This window comes from Rhyacophila brunnea, unplaced genomic scaffold, assembly GCF_057557595.1.
Source record: "Rhyacophila brunnea isolate RB1 unplaced genomic scaffold, BYU_Rbru_1.0 scaffold_12, whole genome shotgun sequence".
Lineage (NCBI taxonomy): Eukaryota > Metazoa > Arthropoda > Insecta > Trichoptera > Rhyacophilidae > Rhyacophila > Rhyacophila brunnea.
Window position 1 is genome coordinate 44,467,235 of NW_028232774.1, and position 18,470 is coordinate 44,485,704.

At 33.3% G+C, this 18,470-nt stretch overlaps 1 protein-coding gene across 1 annotated transcript in view; it reads right to left on the reverse strand.

The window, feature by feature from the left end:
* rk (G-protein coupled receptor rickets) overlaps positions 1 to 18,470 on the reverse strand; it is a 71,272-nt gene that overhangs the window by 13,506 nt on the left and 39,296 nt on the right. The gene's annotated exons all lie outside the window — the stretch shown is intronic.

The window sequence follows — 18,470 nt, forward strand, 5'->3', positions numbered from 1 at the left end:
CTTAATGGTATTTCACGAAATATTTTGTTAATTCAAGGAAAACATAAATAATGTTTATGTTTTTATACTACCGCAGTATAAGTGGTCGACAGAACTCTCGTCTCCAAATCCTTAGAGGGTTCAAATCCCGCGTTTCGATCAAATTCATTTTTTTAATATACCTGTGGATGCAAACAATGGATCTAAAAGCCGCAGGAAGCGATCAACTTAAGTCTATTATTATTAGTTTTATTTTTTCCCATATAATGTTAGGTACCATTGCCGACTCAAGTAGAAAACCGATACATTCATAACGACTGGTCCTGTTTTTTCCACCCCTCCCGTTGTTGTCTATGTATGAACTGTCATTGCCTGTCATCGTTCTATAGAGTGCTCATACTGACGCGTCTATCGTGTTCACACAGGGAATGGTTTGATTTGAATAGATAAGTTATATGATAAATACTACACTAATATTAACACACCTTCTACAAATGCTATGCATAGATCAATGCCACATATTTTTTGGAAATCAATATTTTTTTTTCTTTATTTGGAAGCAATTGAGCTCTTCCCTGAATGGAAGGCTATTCTGCTTTACAATGGTTTACAAAAGTATACATACATTTTTTTTAACGACAGGAATAAATAGTTACATTATTAATGATACAGAATTACATTTTTGTTACACTATACACTAGACATTTACGTTACATTTTTGGAGAAATTCATGTACAATTTTCATAACTGAAATATTTCGTTTTGCCAGGAACGAATTAATCGTAAAAGGAGGGTATAACCTGCATTTTCCCAACTTATTCAATAACACTTCTCTCTCCTGGTCATAGGCATGACATTGCCAGACAATGTGGTTAAGATCTTGAGTGGGATGTCCACACTGACACTGAGGGCTATCTACCACTTTAATTTTGTACAATGATTCGTTGAGACTGTAATGCCCTGTCCTGCTTCTAGCTATTGTCACTATTACATCTCGCTTTATTTTACAATGTTTACTAAACCAAATTTTAGGAGATCTACTATAAAAGTTTTGATAGTAGTGTGTTCCCTTTTCTTTCCCAAGATTTTCTAAATATTTACCGTTATTTTCGCTCATTGTTTGTTTAAACTGGGCTTTAAAATCTGTGTATGGAATTCTTATATTTTCTGATGGGTATTGTACAGATTTTTTTGCCAATTGATCAGCAATTTCATTGCCATTAATTCCTTTATGTGCTGGAATCCAGTATATCTGTATATTTGTACCGTGTTCGTTACTATTGCTAAATTTGGAAATGTTGGTTCTAATATTAAGAATGTAGTCATTAGTTTTGATGCTGAAATTTGGATTTTCGAGCGAGTGAATCAGACTTAAGGAGTCAGTGAAAATGTTGATATTTTAATTTTTGTAACTAAGTGCAATTTTAGTGGCTTCGCATAAGGCTAAGCACTCTGCTGTATAGATGGAAGTGAATCTGTGGACACTTTTGGTAACCAACGTGTTGGATTGGGGGAAGAACACTGCTACACCTACTGAAGGTGAATCGGGAATTTTGCTTCCATCCGTAAAAATTTGGACTACATTTTGATTGCTAAATTTGGACTTGAATAATAAGTCGGGAGAGTCGGAGTGCGATAGCTCCATTCCTATTTTTGTATTAGTTAAAACGTTATATATAATATCTTCATAGGTATAATTTAAAAAGTTGTAGAAGTCTCTTTTTAAAATCAGATGATCAATACAATTTACAGCTTGGATACTTTCTTTTAAAATTTGAAATCTCTTCGGAGTACGATCTCGCGTTATAGTTGTTTGTAGAAATCTGTTGACATTGTATCTCGTATTAGAAGTACGGTTTGACATACATTTTACCAAGAAGTTTTTACATAGAAATTTAGATCTTTCTTCTAGTAATGTTATCTTGGCTTCGGCAAGTAGTATGTTAGTAGGGGTACTTTTTCTTAGGCCAAGAGCCAATCTGATAGCTTGGTTTTGTAGTCGTTCTAACTGTAGCTTTGCTCCTTTATTTTTTGGGAAGTAAATATAGCTTCCATAGTCCATTATGGATCTGATGTAGCTTTTATAGAAAGTTATTAGAGTGGAAGGGTGTGATCCCCACCAAGTACCTCTGAGGAACTTTATAATGTTGGTGGCTCTATTGACTTTCTGGGCAATGTAATTGACATGTTTATCAAAAGAAAGCTTAAAGTCAAAATAAATACCTAGAAATTTGGCTGAGTCAGTTGATTTAATCATCATATCATTCAATTTAATTTGAAGTTCTCCCGGCAGTATTTTGTTTTTGTTGAAATGTACAAATACCGTTTAAATATATTATTTCTAATTGTTTTTAGTGCACATTCCATTATATTTTTATCCTGATTGGGGTCTTTAGTTTTAAGGAACAAAGATATATCGTCTGCAAATTGGGAGACTGTTATAGCTTTCAGTATATTGCGAACAATGTGGCTAACGTATATAATGTAAAACAGCGGACTTAAAATTCCTCCTTGAGGAACGTCTTTATATAGTGTCCTCGGGAGATCTATGTTTGAATTAGTATAGATTAATCTCTCGTAGACAAGAAAAAAACAGAATTTAACGAGTTTAAAGGGGCACCCTATTTGTGCCAATATTTCAACGAGAATATCTGATGGAACGTTATTGAAGGCTCCAATCACGTCTTAAAAAATACCTAGCGTATGTTTTTTTTCATTAAAAGATTCTTCAATATACATTGCAACATTTGTTAGGTTATCCGCACAGGAAAAACCTTTCCTGAATCCGGTTTGTGTATCTGGGATAATTTTTTCTCTTTCCAGCCACCAGCGAAATCTATTTGCAACCATGATTTCTAAGATTTTGCAGACACATGAGGTCAGTGCAATAGGTCTTAAGCTATCCAAATTAGGTTTATTAATAAAATGTATAAATATGCTTTTCCATTCGTCAGGGAATTCCATGCTATGAAACATGAGGTTAAAAATGTCAAGGAATATAATATGTTTTATTGGAGTGGGAAGCATATCAATGACTTCATACGTTATCCCGTCCGTTCCAGGTGCGGAATTATGTTGACAAAAATTTAATGCTATGCTGAATTCTATGAAACTAAAGTGAGTGTCGAATAGAGTGTTATTATTGGTAACAGGGAAAATGTAAGGGTTACTTGGAACCCACGGTGGGCATTGTTTTTCAAGAGCAGCTTCAATTTTCTCTTTATTTTGCATATTTTGTTCAATACTATCGGGTCTAATTTTTATCCATTTGTTTTTAAAAAAATTTGCTTTTTCCCATGTATACTTAAGGTCTGTGATAAAATTGATGGTCTCTGCAAATTTTCGAAAGCAGTCACTCTTTTTCTTTTTAAAAGTTTTTTTAGCTATGGCAGCATTCTTTTTGTATTCAATTAAGTCTTTAAAATCTAAGGTAAATTCCCATTTTTTAAGGCAGCTTTTCTTTTTCTGTTTACCTTATCACACTCTGAATCCCACCATTCTCCTGGATTGCTATGGCGAAATTGAGGATTATTCCCTTTTTTTGGGGTGCAGTCTATGACTGCTTGTGTGATTTTTTTAATGAGGAATTTATACTGCGAGACTGAACTTAAGCTGAGAAAAGAATCTGATTTGAATTCATTAATTTTTTCCACCATTGTATTTTTAAAATTAACCCAATTGGTTTTTTTGGTCTGCAACTTGAAAGTCTTTTTAAAATAAATTGCTTTTTGTGCAGATAAATTAATACGCACTGGATAGTGATCCGATCCTCGGGGGTCTTCATCTTTATTTAATACAATCTGTTGTAGAAGATTAGGAGAAGCAAAAACTAAATCAATATTTGATTTTGTACCTCGTCGCAGATCAATACGGGTTTTAGTATTATTATTTATTAAAATTAAGTCGTAATCAGCTAAATTAGTATAAATGATTCTAGAACCATTTATATCATTTCTATTGCAATTCCACGCGACATTGTGGGCATTGAAGTCTCCCACCAATATGGTTTTATCATCTAATAGAGTATTACTAAAAACTTGATCCCATTCCTGAAGCGACAGATTTGTATTATTTCCGCTATTGCTCGGGGGCCTATAAACTGCAATGATATTAATTTATCTTTAAGGTTAGTCAGTGTAATAGCCAAAACTTCAGTGGATATGTTCGGAATGATGAGGTTGTTAATAGCTTTGTAAGCTATAGTATTTCTAATAATGAAAATTATACCTCCTCCTCTGGCGTACGTCTTGTATCGCCGAAGCACCATAAAACCTGGGAAGCTAATAACTATGTGAGAAATGGTGTCGTTTAACCATGTTTCCACGCCTATAAAAATATCAATTTCATCTAGCATCACTCTAAGCTCATCTAGTCTATTAAGAATGCTTCTTGTATTCCAGAAAACAATACGTATATCAGATTGAATAAATTGGTTAACTTTGTTGCTGGAATTATGCATTATGTTATTGTTCCTCTTGTCCTTCCAGCGAACTAATATCTTCACTGGAAACTTTTAATTGTGGATTACTGAGTCTTTTCTTGATCCTTGTTATGCGACTTTTAATGCTGCGTTCTTTTAAATGACTATAGACTTCTGTTAGCATGTTATTAAGAGCTTCTATATCAGTAGTAAATTCATTAGCAATCATTTCGGTATTGGGATTTCCATGTGTTTTCACAAGGAAACTCAGTAATATTTCATAATCGATAGGAATTCTATGACGATTACTTTCAACATGTTCCTTGGCAGGTAACAAAATATCATTTGTATCCTCAGTGGATACTTTTTTCGATTTTTTTGGTGTCTGTTGGAGTGCAGGAATGCGTGTGATTGCATTCCTTTTCACTGTATCTTCAAATTCAAATTCTACGCTGCTGATATCAGTTGGACTGGTCAACGGCTTTTTTGAACCGATTGGCGTATCCTTGTTGATAATAGAGTTGTCCGACTCTATATCTGCGGCTAGTTCATCCTCCTGGAGTGTATTTTCTCTCTCTAACGAAAAAAAGGTTAACACTTTTGGTACATTGAGAGAGTCAGGCAATTGTACAGTGTGAGGTTCATTATTTCCAGTTGTTTTACAATATTTGGCCAGATGGCCCTCTTCTTTGCATATAAAGCATGTCAATTTTTCGGTGGAGAAGTAAATCCAGTACAGGGTATTATCAAAATTTATTTGCATTGACTCTGGCAGTTTTATTGTGTCTTCTGGGTTTACATAAACCTGTCTCCGGAAACTTAAAATATGTGCATAACCCGGTTCGTTAATACCAGCTCTGATGCTTGTGATACGTGATGTAGTTTTTATCTTTAATTCATTGAGTTTTGATTCCAAAACGCTGTGTGGGATTATAGGACACACGTTTGATATTATTATCCTCTTTGATTTGGTGATCAGCGGCCTGATTTCTAGTATGTGGTTTCCAATTTTAACTGTTTCTTTATTTTCTGTTAATTTATCTGCTTGTTCTTCACTACTCAAGTATATACATTCTTTCCTGGGAAATCCTAGATACATATCTTATTTGACATGGACCTACCTTATTCCCGATCGATAGTGTGTATTCTCGTATAGAGATGCCATCGATAGCATCTAGAACGATGGCTTGCTCCTTCTTCGGAAACTGCATTTTTTGAGCAACTGATGCATACGACATTGTTTGTTGGGTTTCTTTTTGGTGATCCATTGCTGGCAACGTTGTATTTTTTGATTTTTAATAAGCGCCCCTGTAGTCAGAGACACTTAAATGTAAACAACTTTGTAACAATAATTTATTGTTACGCCGCACGCACAACTGGTTATTATTAATTTGTAAACACTCGCTATCTCGTTATTGGAGACGTCCGACTATTGTCGATCACACGGAACAACTGGAAATTAATATTACCACTGGTTTTTGTATGAAGAACTAGTCTGACTTTGACAGCTGATGAATAACAGGAATCTATATTATTTATAATTTATTAATATATTTTATTTGAGAATTTTTTATATTTCAATTTGAAACGAGAAAGGGCGAATCAGTATTTCAAGCAATCTGGGATCTGATTTTGACAGCTGATCAGTGGACCACTCGTTGCTTGTGCAACAATATATGCTCAGGCTTTATTTATCTTAAGATGGCGTTGTAGGTACACATGGATTATAGTATTATGTATTTAAGTACTACTAAATATCAAATTAAACATTTAATGAAAAATATCACAAATGTAATTTCTAGAAAGCCGATAGTGATATAATATGCATACAGACTATGACTATGATGCATTAGCAAAAGGCTAGTCCAATGATTCCCAACTGCGTTCAGCGAAACCCTGGGGTTTCGCGAAACTTCGGAAAAGCTCATCCCAAAGGTAGGTAGGTACATTTTTGGTGATAGGCTAAAAGTAAGGTTTAACGTGACCTACACTTCAATTAAATGTCTATTTGGAAAGTTCAGCTGGTTGAGGCTTAGATATTGCACCATAGTTTTTATTGCACTGGAGCAAATTTTAATTGGAAAGAGAATTTTGTATTATATAGCTACTTATATGAATGAAGAAAAAATGAGGAATTCAGTTGTATTAACAATAAAATTGTTATAATATATGTTTTTTTTTCAATACGTAGTTACTTACTAATTATTGATAACCATACTTGCAGTGACTCACCGTGCCGGTAGGCAGGTAATGCGTTGCTTAGGGCAAGACTTTAAGTGGGCATCAGATTTAGGAAAGAATACGAATAATAAAACTTGACTGTTGATGCTAGATTACATTTTTTGCTTGTGGCGCTAATATCTTGTATATGCAACATAGAAATTTCAGTTGGTAATGAATTTGGATCACGCTTGAAACTAACATAGCAATGAGCGGCACTTTGAATCTGATTATGGTCGACTCTCTATTAGGTATGTCTCCGACTATTGCTTAGCACGATCATTATGTAATATGTACTTATATTATCGTGTGTCAGCCAATTAGAAGGTCCCGAGATTTAAAAATGAATCAGGGGTTCCGCTACACAAAGAAGGTTGGTAATCACTTTGTTAGTTAGAAGTTTCGGTTTAATCTCGTATTCATTCAATAATTCCATGGAAAATTGATAATCATTTCAGAATATTTAGCCTTTTTTCAATGTTTACATTTGTTGAGAATGTGTTACAATATATTTAAAGTGTACCTATTAACATATTACCTAGCCTATTGTATTATCATACTAGCAATACATTTAGAAAGGAGTCACGATCTTCAACAATGATGATTACAAAAACAAAGATCCAGCACTGGCCTAAAAATGACATCGTGAATTTAATCATTTACTGCGGATATTGTATTAATATTAATTAAATATGATATGTAACTACCTACTGAGTCAATAAAAGCAACATTATTGTACAAATACAGTTCTGCGTACTTTGAATTGTAGTATTGTAATCCATGCTTTATGATTGTAATCAATAGAAGTTAATGACTTCATTGTGGGTATATGAGAAAGCAATCTTGTAAAGCGTTGTGTACACACGTGACAAGGACGTTACGTACAGAATTCCAATTAAATTCAGACTTAGAGAAAGGTTTTTAAAATATAAATAGAATGTGTTTGTTGAATACCAACATTTCTATAATTTAACAAGTAGGTTCTCGTACAACCCAATTTTTTAAAAAAGTAACTTATTATTCTCATTTCACGTATAAATAATATCCAAGTGACTTGAGTATTTATTATCAATTAAATTCAAATAAAAAAATTTAAATCAGTATTTCTCTCGTTTATTGATAATTAAACCACCAAAAATTGACAGTTAAGTGACTATTAAAATGATTTTTTTATTATTGTAATAGATATTTTATTATTGTTAATCAGGAACGAGCGCAAATTGTGTCTTGCGACATTCGGTTGGAAAATTATCGTTATCGATGAGTAACGAAAATAACGGAATAAGCCGTTAAGTTGGGGGTTTTATGGGATTGTCGTTATGGGCTGCAGAAACGGATGTGATCAGTCGTTATTCCCGTTCAATGTACACTAACACATTGACACGCCGATATCAACAGGGTGGTATTAAGATGATTGAAAACCAATTAATCATATTCAATTGTCAACATTATATCAACTAATCAATTAATTATAGTATAGTATATTAAATAGCCTGGCGTTTACTGCGTGAACATGTCTCTACGTCGGCTAATTACGCTGACTAGGAATGTGGGTACCAAATATGTTGGACACCTGCTTCTATAGAGACAGAACCTAAATGTATGAAATTGATGCAAAAAAGGAACAATGGTTCACATATAAAATGATTTACAAGTGACATGGCATTGCAGAAACGTTTGCAAATAACTTCACCGTGTCCCCCACATCCTGAAACGGGACCTTAGGCCTGGATGTTTACCAGGCCCCCCTACCTATCGCCAGGGTTAAGGGTAGTGTGATGTTCTACTCGTAGTATTACCAAAATAGTATTCTGTGTATTTAACCGATTTTCTATATTTTTAAATAATCCCCCTTGAATTATTAAGTTGTCGGCACTAAGTATCATGAAACACTGGTCGCTACCCCCTCTTATGGTAGCCAAGTAGCATTCGACCTTTCGATATTAGATGAATAGCCATTTTTATTTTTCAGAAAACACTAAAAATAATTATAATATAAAATGACATCCACGGTGGCCGCGCGGCTTAAGCGTTGGACTATCACGCCGTGGGTCCCAGGTTCGAATCCTGGGTCTGGAAAGTACACATATTGATTTTCAATTTGTGTGTGAGTCAGGGTATGGACCTACTAATAGGTTGAGCAAGTGGCTGACATCCATTTCTCGTAAAAAACAAAATCTGTTAATACAAACCTCTACTCTGTGGAGGCCCATATGATCCTATTAGGATCGGACATGGTCGGAAAAAAATGACACACGTGAAATATCATATAGTTATATTATAATATAACAAATATCTGGTGTGTGTTTATCTCACAACCGGCCGACCCGCCCCCCCCACCTAATCCCAGGCCTCCAGGCTGGAGCACTGTCAGCCTCCACCCCTTTGTAGGAACCATGAACTTCATACTACTACTATGCCATTTATTTGCCTATTTACAGGGCGTACAAAAAGTCAATCCGTCACGATGAAAAGATAAGAAGATAATAATATCACACTTTAGCATTATTATTTAGTTAAAAACCATGTAAAATTTAGGTAAAACCGTCTATAACTGCACTTGAGTACTAAGTAGTCACAATGGACATAAAAAATTAGCCGTCTTTGCGTATGTAAGAAAAACGGAATTGCAGCTGAGTGATGTTAATATTTGTGGAGTTTACCGACGTAACAATGCTTCACGCGCTTGCAAAATAATTTCAGATAACAATATACCTAACAAAAATAACATAATTAATCATGACTCGTTATATTATTTATAACAGTCCAAATTATTTGTTAGGTACGGTAAACACAGACAGAAGGCATCTGAAAATGTTTATAATTTGACATGTCGTTAAAATATTGCACAACAGTAAGTTAATAACGGCGATGATACTGAATTTTGAATGAATTATTTATAAATACGAACGGTACCGTTTAATATTCATAGATTATCATAAAATGGCTAAGTTAAAATGATGTAATTGAGAAAGTAGATGGACAGATTAATTTAAAAATCAGTTTGAAAGGAAAGTAAGTAGTATTTTAACAATGCAAATGTCGACCTCGTAAATATGTTGTAGTTTTGCCGATTATATTCGTGATGTGTAATGTAGTGTAATGTTATATGAAAGCACCTTAAGAAGGTATTAGATCGGTTGACAATAATATGTATTAACATTTAAAAACAGTATTGTTTTACTTAGTGTAAAATGGCCAGATTACTAAATTTATTTTTACATTAAAAAAAAACAAAGGCTGCCCAAATTCACCATTTACATCGATGATATGAAGGTATCAAGACAGAGTTAATTTTAGATTCGATTAATATTGTATTAAAATTCGAATGGATTTAAGTTTTGTACTATTCCATTCGAGTCGTTTTTTACGACCCGGGTTTCGCCTTTCGACATCTACAGGCACTATGGGCACTCACCAAAGGTAAATATACACTTTCAACGAATACAATTAATGCTAACTTATATAATACAATACAGTAAAGTAGGTAGATAAAAACTTTATCACCTAGCTATTAAGTCAAGGATCACAATAAAAATATAACAAAGAAATTATGAATAGTTGAAGTGTTTGTAAAAAACCCTTATCACTATACAACAAATATGAGTATATATCGTCAAAACCCTAATAATAGTTCATTAAATATTAATCAATAATACTACTACATTCAAGAGGTGTAAAATTGTCAATACTGGAAAACAATGGCAACATAACGGGAATTCAATGGAGTTAACTAATGAGATATGTCAATAAATCAGTCTTTAAAAAGTTATATTAGTTAAACAATCTAACAAAACGAACAATTTATTAGTAAATCCATTAGAATTTACATTCAAATTCCATCAAGTACCTTCGGTCGATAAGATTAATACTATATATATTGCGTTGATATTCTTCGAACATCATTGAAAACCCGGGAAGTGATCCAGAAAAAATAACCAGAAGTCATGCGTCAATGAGATTCAGAAGGAAGACGATGAAAAAAAAGAAGAATTTAAAATATGTTTATTATTTATTTAATAAACAGTATTTGATAAATAATATTTGTTATAAGTGCGTACCTGTATTCACCGCTTGCCATTATAAAAGGAATCAAAAATGGTTAAGTAAATTGCGGATTTTGAAGGATATCGTAAACCGCTATGCACAAAGCCTTGGTGTAGAACCGAATAATATATGTCGCATGTAGTAAACGGTGTTCGATAGCTATAGTTCACTTAATCAGGATTTTTATTGAAACAATAATACATACATTCGAATAAATGATAAATTCAGTTCTCACTGTCGAACATATTTCTCGAAATAAATAAGTATCGATTCTTTGATACCTGTCTTTCGACATGGCAACTCTACGGGGAATGGGACGATTTGGCACCGCGAACTGGCCTCCGCCGATTGGCCTCCGGTAATTGGCCGCCGGTACAATCGGACGCCGGCCCAATTGGACGCCGACCCAATTCGACGCCGACCCAATTGGCCTCCGGGAGGATTGGACGCCGCACAATTGAATTAAATGCGCAAAGGAATAGACGTACGTTACGATTTGTTGGAGTAAATAAGCAAGTCAGTTTAATATGCTTCTATCTTCTCAGTAGTCGTACCGTACCTTATACATTTCGCGCTTGACACATTTTTAATATAGATTGAGAATAATTATTATGCCTTATGATGTTTATTAAAAGAAAATAATTCTTCCCTCGTTACAACTTAAAGATGTGCATAATCAATTAATTTATTGTCTATACATGCGTACTTATTTATATTTACAACAAATATTAAAAATAATGTTAGATGTTAGAATGAAAATTACATTATATTTCAGCGTTTTATCGACTTAATATTATAATAAAGCTTAAACATATATATTATTATGCATAAATGCGTATTTTAAGATACGAGGGTGGGTCAATAAGTCCTTAGAAAAGCCGACAGGTGGCGCGACTAGTACTGTAAGCGGTTTGTTTTCATGCAGCGGCACTACCGATTCAGTATGCTGCGAAGTTTCAATCAGATTGGTCAGGTTGTTGTGTGTTTCTTGTACATTTAAAAAAAAAATTGCTTGTGGAAAATGGAAAAATGGAAAAATGGAAAATGGAGAAAATTGAGTTTAGAGCTGTTATTAAACATTTTAATATAAAAGGGTTAACAGCAAAGGAAATAAAAAATGAGTTGGATTTAGTTCACGGCATATCTGCTCCTTCACTTGCAACTATTTATAACTGGTTAAATGAATTTAAACGTGGTCGTACATCAACAAAGGATGAACCACGCTCAGGACGTCCTGTAGAGGTGACTACACCAGAAATGATCAATAAAATCCACGATATGGTGTTAAGTGACCGAAGATTAAAGTTGAGTGAGATAATTGAGGTTACAGGGATCTCAAAAGGTAGCGTCATTTCTATTTTACATGACAAATTGGGCATGAAAAATATTTCTGCAAGATGGGTGCCGCGTTTGCTCACAGTCGACAATAAACGCAATAGGGTGGTGGCCTCTAAAGCCCTGTTGTCGCTCATGCAACGCAATCCGGATGAATTTTTTCGTCGCTTTGTGATTGTAGACGAAACATGGATACACCACTATACTCCCGAGATGAAAGAACAGTCAAAGCAGTGGATTGCGAAGGCAAACCATGTCCAAAGAAGGCGAAAACCGTAAAATCAGCTGGTAAAGTTATGGCTACTGTATTTTGGGATGCACGTGAAATTATTTTCGTTGACTATTCGGAAAAAGGAAAAACAATAACAGAGGATTATTATGCATCTTTATTGGACCAGCTAAAAAACAAAATTGAAGAAAAACGGCCTCATTTAAACAGGAAAAAAATCCTCTTTCATCAGGATAATGCCCGTGTTCACACATGTTTACGATCAATGGCTAAAATTGAAGAATTGAAGTTCGAATTGGTCGACCACCCACCGTATTCGCCAGATTTAGCCCCCAGTGACTTTTTCCTTTTCCCAAACTTAAAAAAATGGCTAAGTGGACAACGTTTTTTTTCAAATGAAGAAGTCATCGATCGGACAAATGCTTATTTTGAAGACCTTCCGAAAACTTATTTTTCTGACGGTTTAAAAAAAATTGAGAAACGTCTAACCAAGTGTATTGAGCTCCAAGGAGATTATGTTGAGAAATAAAAAAAAAATACAAAAATAAAAACTGTTTTAATGCTTTTTTCTAAGGAATTATTGACCCACCCTCGTAGTATGAAATTACAAACAAAATATTAAGTAAGTCATCTGCTAAGTATAAATGTTTAAGTAGTTTGATTGATAAGCTACTTAGTACTGGGTGCCGGATGAAATCCCGAAGCACGAAATCCCGAATGGCCGAAATCCCGAAAACCTAAATCCCAAAAGCCGAAATCCCGAATACCGAAATCCCGAACGCTGAAATCCCGAATGGCCGGAATCCCGAAGGCCGAAATCCCGAAAAATAAAAAAAATACAAACATCAATAATTGCGCAATTTTCGCAAGAGACACAAAACCCATTTTTTGTGGAAATATAAAAAAAATGCAAAATACAAACACCAATAATTGCGCAATCGTGAATTGCGCAATTTTTGCAAGAGCCACAAAATCCATTCGTTCTACAAAATGGTCTCTCCTGGAAAAAATTGCGCAATCAAAAAACCCATTTTCCGCAAAAATGGGATTTGTCTCTCTTACAAAAATTGCGCTCACGATTGCGCAATTATTGATGTTTGTATTTTACATTTTTTATATTTCCACAAAAAATGGGTTTTTGTCTCTCTTGCAAAAATTGCGCAATTATTGATGTTTGTATTTTTTTATTTTTTGGGATTTCGGCCATTCGGGATTTCAGCATTCGGGATTTTGGCCTTCAGGATTTCGTCCGGCACCCAGTACCTAAGTAGTTTATCAATCAAACTACTTAAGGGGGAGACGCATGCCAACAGAGAACCTAGCGGAAATATACGAAGCTTGCAATTTGAGATTTTTTTTTGATAATTTACAATTTCAACTTTATTATTTAAAAAATATGTATCCGAAAACATTAAAAAGATTGTTTATTTTTTTTTAACTTAAAGATAAACTTACAATTGTAAAAAAATGTAATAAAATGTGAATTCGTTGCAGGGTCAAATCTTATTATTGCATTATATTTTATGGTCATAATTATCATTAAAATTTAGTTTATTAAGTTTTAGATTTTATGTGGTGTAGATTTTTGACTAATTCATCGTTTTAATATTTTTTATATATATTTTAAAAAACATCGATTTTTATGAAAATATAAATGTGTATAACTTGAAATCCTTTTTATTTATATCAACTCGAGCTTCAATATTGTGACCATGCCTAAAATAAAATTTGATATAAATAAAAAGGATTTCAAGTTATACACATTTATATTTTTTTTTAAATCGATGTTTTTAAAATATATATAAAAAATATTAAAACGTTGAATTAGTCAAAAATCTATACCACATAAAATCTAAAACTTAATAAACTAAATTTTAATAATAAATATGGCCATAAAATATAATGTAATAATAAGATTTGACCCTGCAACGAATTCACATTTTATTATATTTTTTTACAATTGCCAGTTTATCTTTAAATTGAAAAAAAAATAAAAAATCTTTTTAGTGTTTTCAGATACATATTTATTAATTACTTACTACAGTTGAAATTGTAAATTATCAAAAAAAATCTCAAATTGCAAGCTTCGTATTTTTCCGTTAGGTGCCTCTTTTTGTATGCATAATAATATACATGTTTAAGCTTTATTATAATATTAAGTCGATAAAACGCTGAAATATAATGTAATTTTCATTCTAACATCTAACATTATTTTTAATATTTGTTGTAAATATAAATAAGTACCCATGTATAGACAATAAATTAATTGATTATGCACATCTTTAAGTTGTAACGAGGGAAGAATTATTTTCTTTTAATAAACATCATAAGGCATAATAATTATTCTCAATCTATATTAAAAATGTGTCAAGCGCGAAATGTATAAGGTACGGTACGACTACTGAGAAGATAGAAGCATATTAAACTGACTTGCTTATTTACTCCAACAAATCGGAACGTACGTCTATTCCTTTGCGCATTTAATTCAATTGTGCGGCGTCCAATCCTCCCGGAGGCCAATTGGGTCGGCGTCGAATTGGGTCGGCGTCCAATTGGGCCGGCGTCCGATTGTACCGGCGGCCAATTACCGGAGGCCAATCGGCGGAGGCCAGTTCGCGGTGCCAAATCGTCCTAGACCCAACTCTACGATCCTACGACGATATAACTAAGAAGTTATAATATATTATTATAGTTTATTATTAAAGACATAAATTCCATACAAATATTGAACAAAATTATATATTTCAACGTGTCACTTAAACCCACGATGGTCGAGTAGTAACGTGTCTGGTTATAATGTTAGCAGTCTCGGGTTCAAATCCAGGGTCTGGTAAGTTTACCTTTCCGATGTGTGTTTTGACTCCGTATATGGATTCAAAAGGTTGATGAAATGGCTAACATCCTTTTTTCATAAAAACAAACATATGGTGATTCAACCGCCACTCTGTGGAGGCCCATATCACCCTCTTAGAGTAGAAAAAGGTGATGTGTTATGAAAGCTCTTTTATTATAATGTAACAAGTACTTTTGGTCTTATCTTTCTCATGAAGTTTCCACCGCAGTAGTGACTTCTTTACATTGTTATTTTTTAAATACATTTTAACACATTTAACACACACACACTAAAGTTTAGTCAATGTATAATAATAATTGATAACTTTTGTGCATTTGATTTCCTATAAAGTGACATTATAATATCTTAAATTATCATGTTTCTTAATATTCTTATGTACACATACAAGACATAATAATATCATGTTTTTACTTGGCCGAACAGAAAATACGAAAACTTTCTTTCAATTTATCGTATATATAATATAATATATACCATTGACATAATCGATTAACTGTCAGCTGTGCATTTCACGTGTTGACACATTTTGACGTGGTTTTAATGTAAATTTAAAATATTTTTTGGCAGAAGTGTTTAAAAAAATATGATTGTCACGGATATTGCCGTTAAAGTTCGAAATAGTTTTTGATGATTCTATTATAATTAGACGATGGACAGGCGACGATTGATACACCTCCAGTTTGATGATACAACTTAGTAATAAAAATAACACCGATAACACGGTCAATTATTATATACACGGAGTTACTAACTGGGTACCTACCAAATTGCTTTTATTAAATTATTTTCATGTAAAAATATATTTGCGGGACACCACTTTCGCACCACTGTTATATACATAAATGTTATAATAATATTATTTAACTTAGTTGATATGGATATTTATCTAAAAACTCTATGACGTTAATAAAATATACCCAATTTCATAAAGTTTTTTTTTTTTACTAAATTCGTTTATGTCAAAGTTAAGTAGCTATTAGTTACGAACTTTCCAACTTATAGGAAAAATAGATACACGGATCGGCGAAAACTTTATCGGCAAAAAGTAGGACATAGGAATAATAATTTATCATGCAGGATTTCATTAACTCTCTGTTGGTGGAAACTTCGCGAAGAATGTCGTAAAATATGAGGATGAGCAGGGCATGCTCCATGGCGTGAATCTGTTTGATACCCGCATATATTTTTAAGAATATTTTTTTCACTTAAATTATGTTTTGATATCACCATTTGGCATTGTGTTATTATTTAACTATTTTTATATTCAACCGGTGGAAATTATTGCATTTGTAATATAATAGACCAGTTGTGGCGAGCCCATGGCACGCGAGATAATTTTACGTGGCACGCTTTGAAGAGATAAAAAATACCTATAATAATAACAAATGACAGATCGCATTGTAGGTATAAAAATAGCAAATTCAAAAATAAGCATTACGTTTAATGTAAATATATAATTGCATAGGTCATCGTTAGACTTTATGCATCACATATAATATTATCGCACTAACCTCATCAGGCAGCGGGGAATGCCGCGCTGTAAACCTCTAAATTTGATCGATTTACAATGCTTCACACCACTGTAGCGAGAGAACGCTTCATCTAATCGGAGCGATTCTGATGTAGTTTTGTTCGTAAAGAACTAAGCTAATCAATACACAACACATAATACCATTTCTACCCACAAAAAATGACTGCACTAAATAAGAAACAAAAACTTGGTGAAGCTACGAGTAGTAATTCTGGCAGACAGTTTCAAAATTGGTGGACCGAAATATATGGCGTAATTTAAAAAAAAGTGATAAAGCTACATGTGTGCTGTGTTCTGTGAGTGGTATCTAGAAAATAATCATTTTTTTAATAGAATTTTAAAAAACTATTTTTTGTTGTAACTGCTCGGCACGTCAGACAATAATTATTGAAAAATAATATTTAGGAAATTTTGGCTCGCGTACGTAAAAAGGTTCGCCAACCCTGGAATAGACGGTAGTGCAAGATGTAGGGTATATTCTGTGATACTTATCAGAGATGTAAATATACGATTATTTATAAAATGTATGTTTTATTTTGAAATTAACCACATAAACGATATAATTACGTGTTTCACTCACATAATTAAGTAGATTATTTCCAGAAAAAATACACTTGACCTAAATTTAATGAACGTTAAGTATATTACAACTATGTATAGAAGAGATAGAGGTTGGTGCATTTTACGCAGCTGTAGATAACAAATATAAAGTGCACTCAGTGACCGGAAGTCATCGAGTAAAGAAAGATCTGACGTCATTAAGAGTATAGGCTTTGAGTACTCACTGGGACATCCGCTGGAATAAACTAATAAAATGTGTCTGTTCTATTCTGTGCAGTTAACGATCGGAGATAACACAATTAACTGCCGGAGGATGTATTTGTAGTTTATGGCCGATGTAACTTTGTTATTTACGAGTTGCAGTGCCTACAACTTTACTACGTTATATTCAACGTCATGTTTTTATTGAATTGTCATATTGTAATTGAATCAATAGTGGTAAAGGTAATAATCTTAGTGATGTGAAGTTAGTAGGACAGTGTTATTGAAGACCAATAATATACACAGGCTAAAGAGATGGAAAAACAATGTCAGATTATTTATTAATGAACATACATAATTTTGGAAATCGCAAAGACGTGCCAAATAGAAAAAAACCTTTTAAAAAAATTGGACAGTGTGGGATTCAAAATTATATATCCTTACTATCTCGGTGAGTATGTATATGATTCATGCAAATTATTACTAATAACAACGCTATTTGAAGTTCTTCAAATTCCGTCAAATGAAAGGCGAGGGCAACCAACTTTATAATTAATAAAAGTAAATGATATTACTAATTTAGTTATAGCTGTCATCTAGTTTTAAACAAAAATTTACTATTTACTTGCGATTAAGTATTTTTTACAAACCTCTACTCTGTGGAGGCCCATATAATCCTATTAGGATCGGACATGGTCTAAAGAGAAAAAAAAACTCGATTTGCGGTCCAACTTTTTTTTAGGATTTCGTCCAACTGTTATGTTTCTGAGGATTTTAAAAATTATGTTTTATTAAACCTTGTGGCTTTAGACTAAATTACAAAAACATATTATTGATTGTTTTAATGTGAACGCGATGGTCGAGCGGTAACGTTGTGGGTCTCGGGTTCGAATTCCGGATTCACATGTGTTTCCACCCAGTACACGGACCGACTAGATTAACTTAATGACTATTAAAATAATTTCTTAAAACAAATTAATATAATACAACATCTACTCTGTGGGTGCCCATATACCCCACCCCGCTTTAGAGGTGAGTTGGAAATACTGTGACCAGTTTGTGTACTCAAGTTTCGGACGAAACTAACCATACT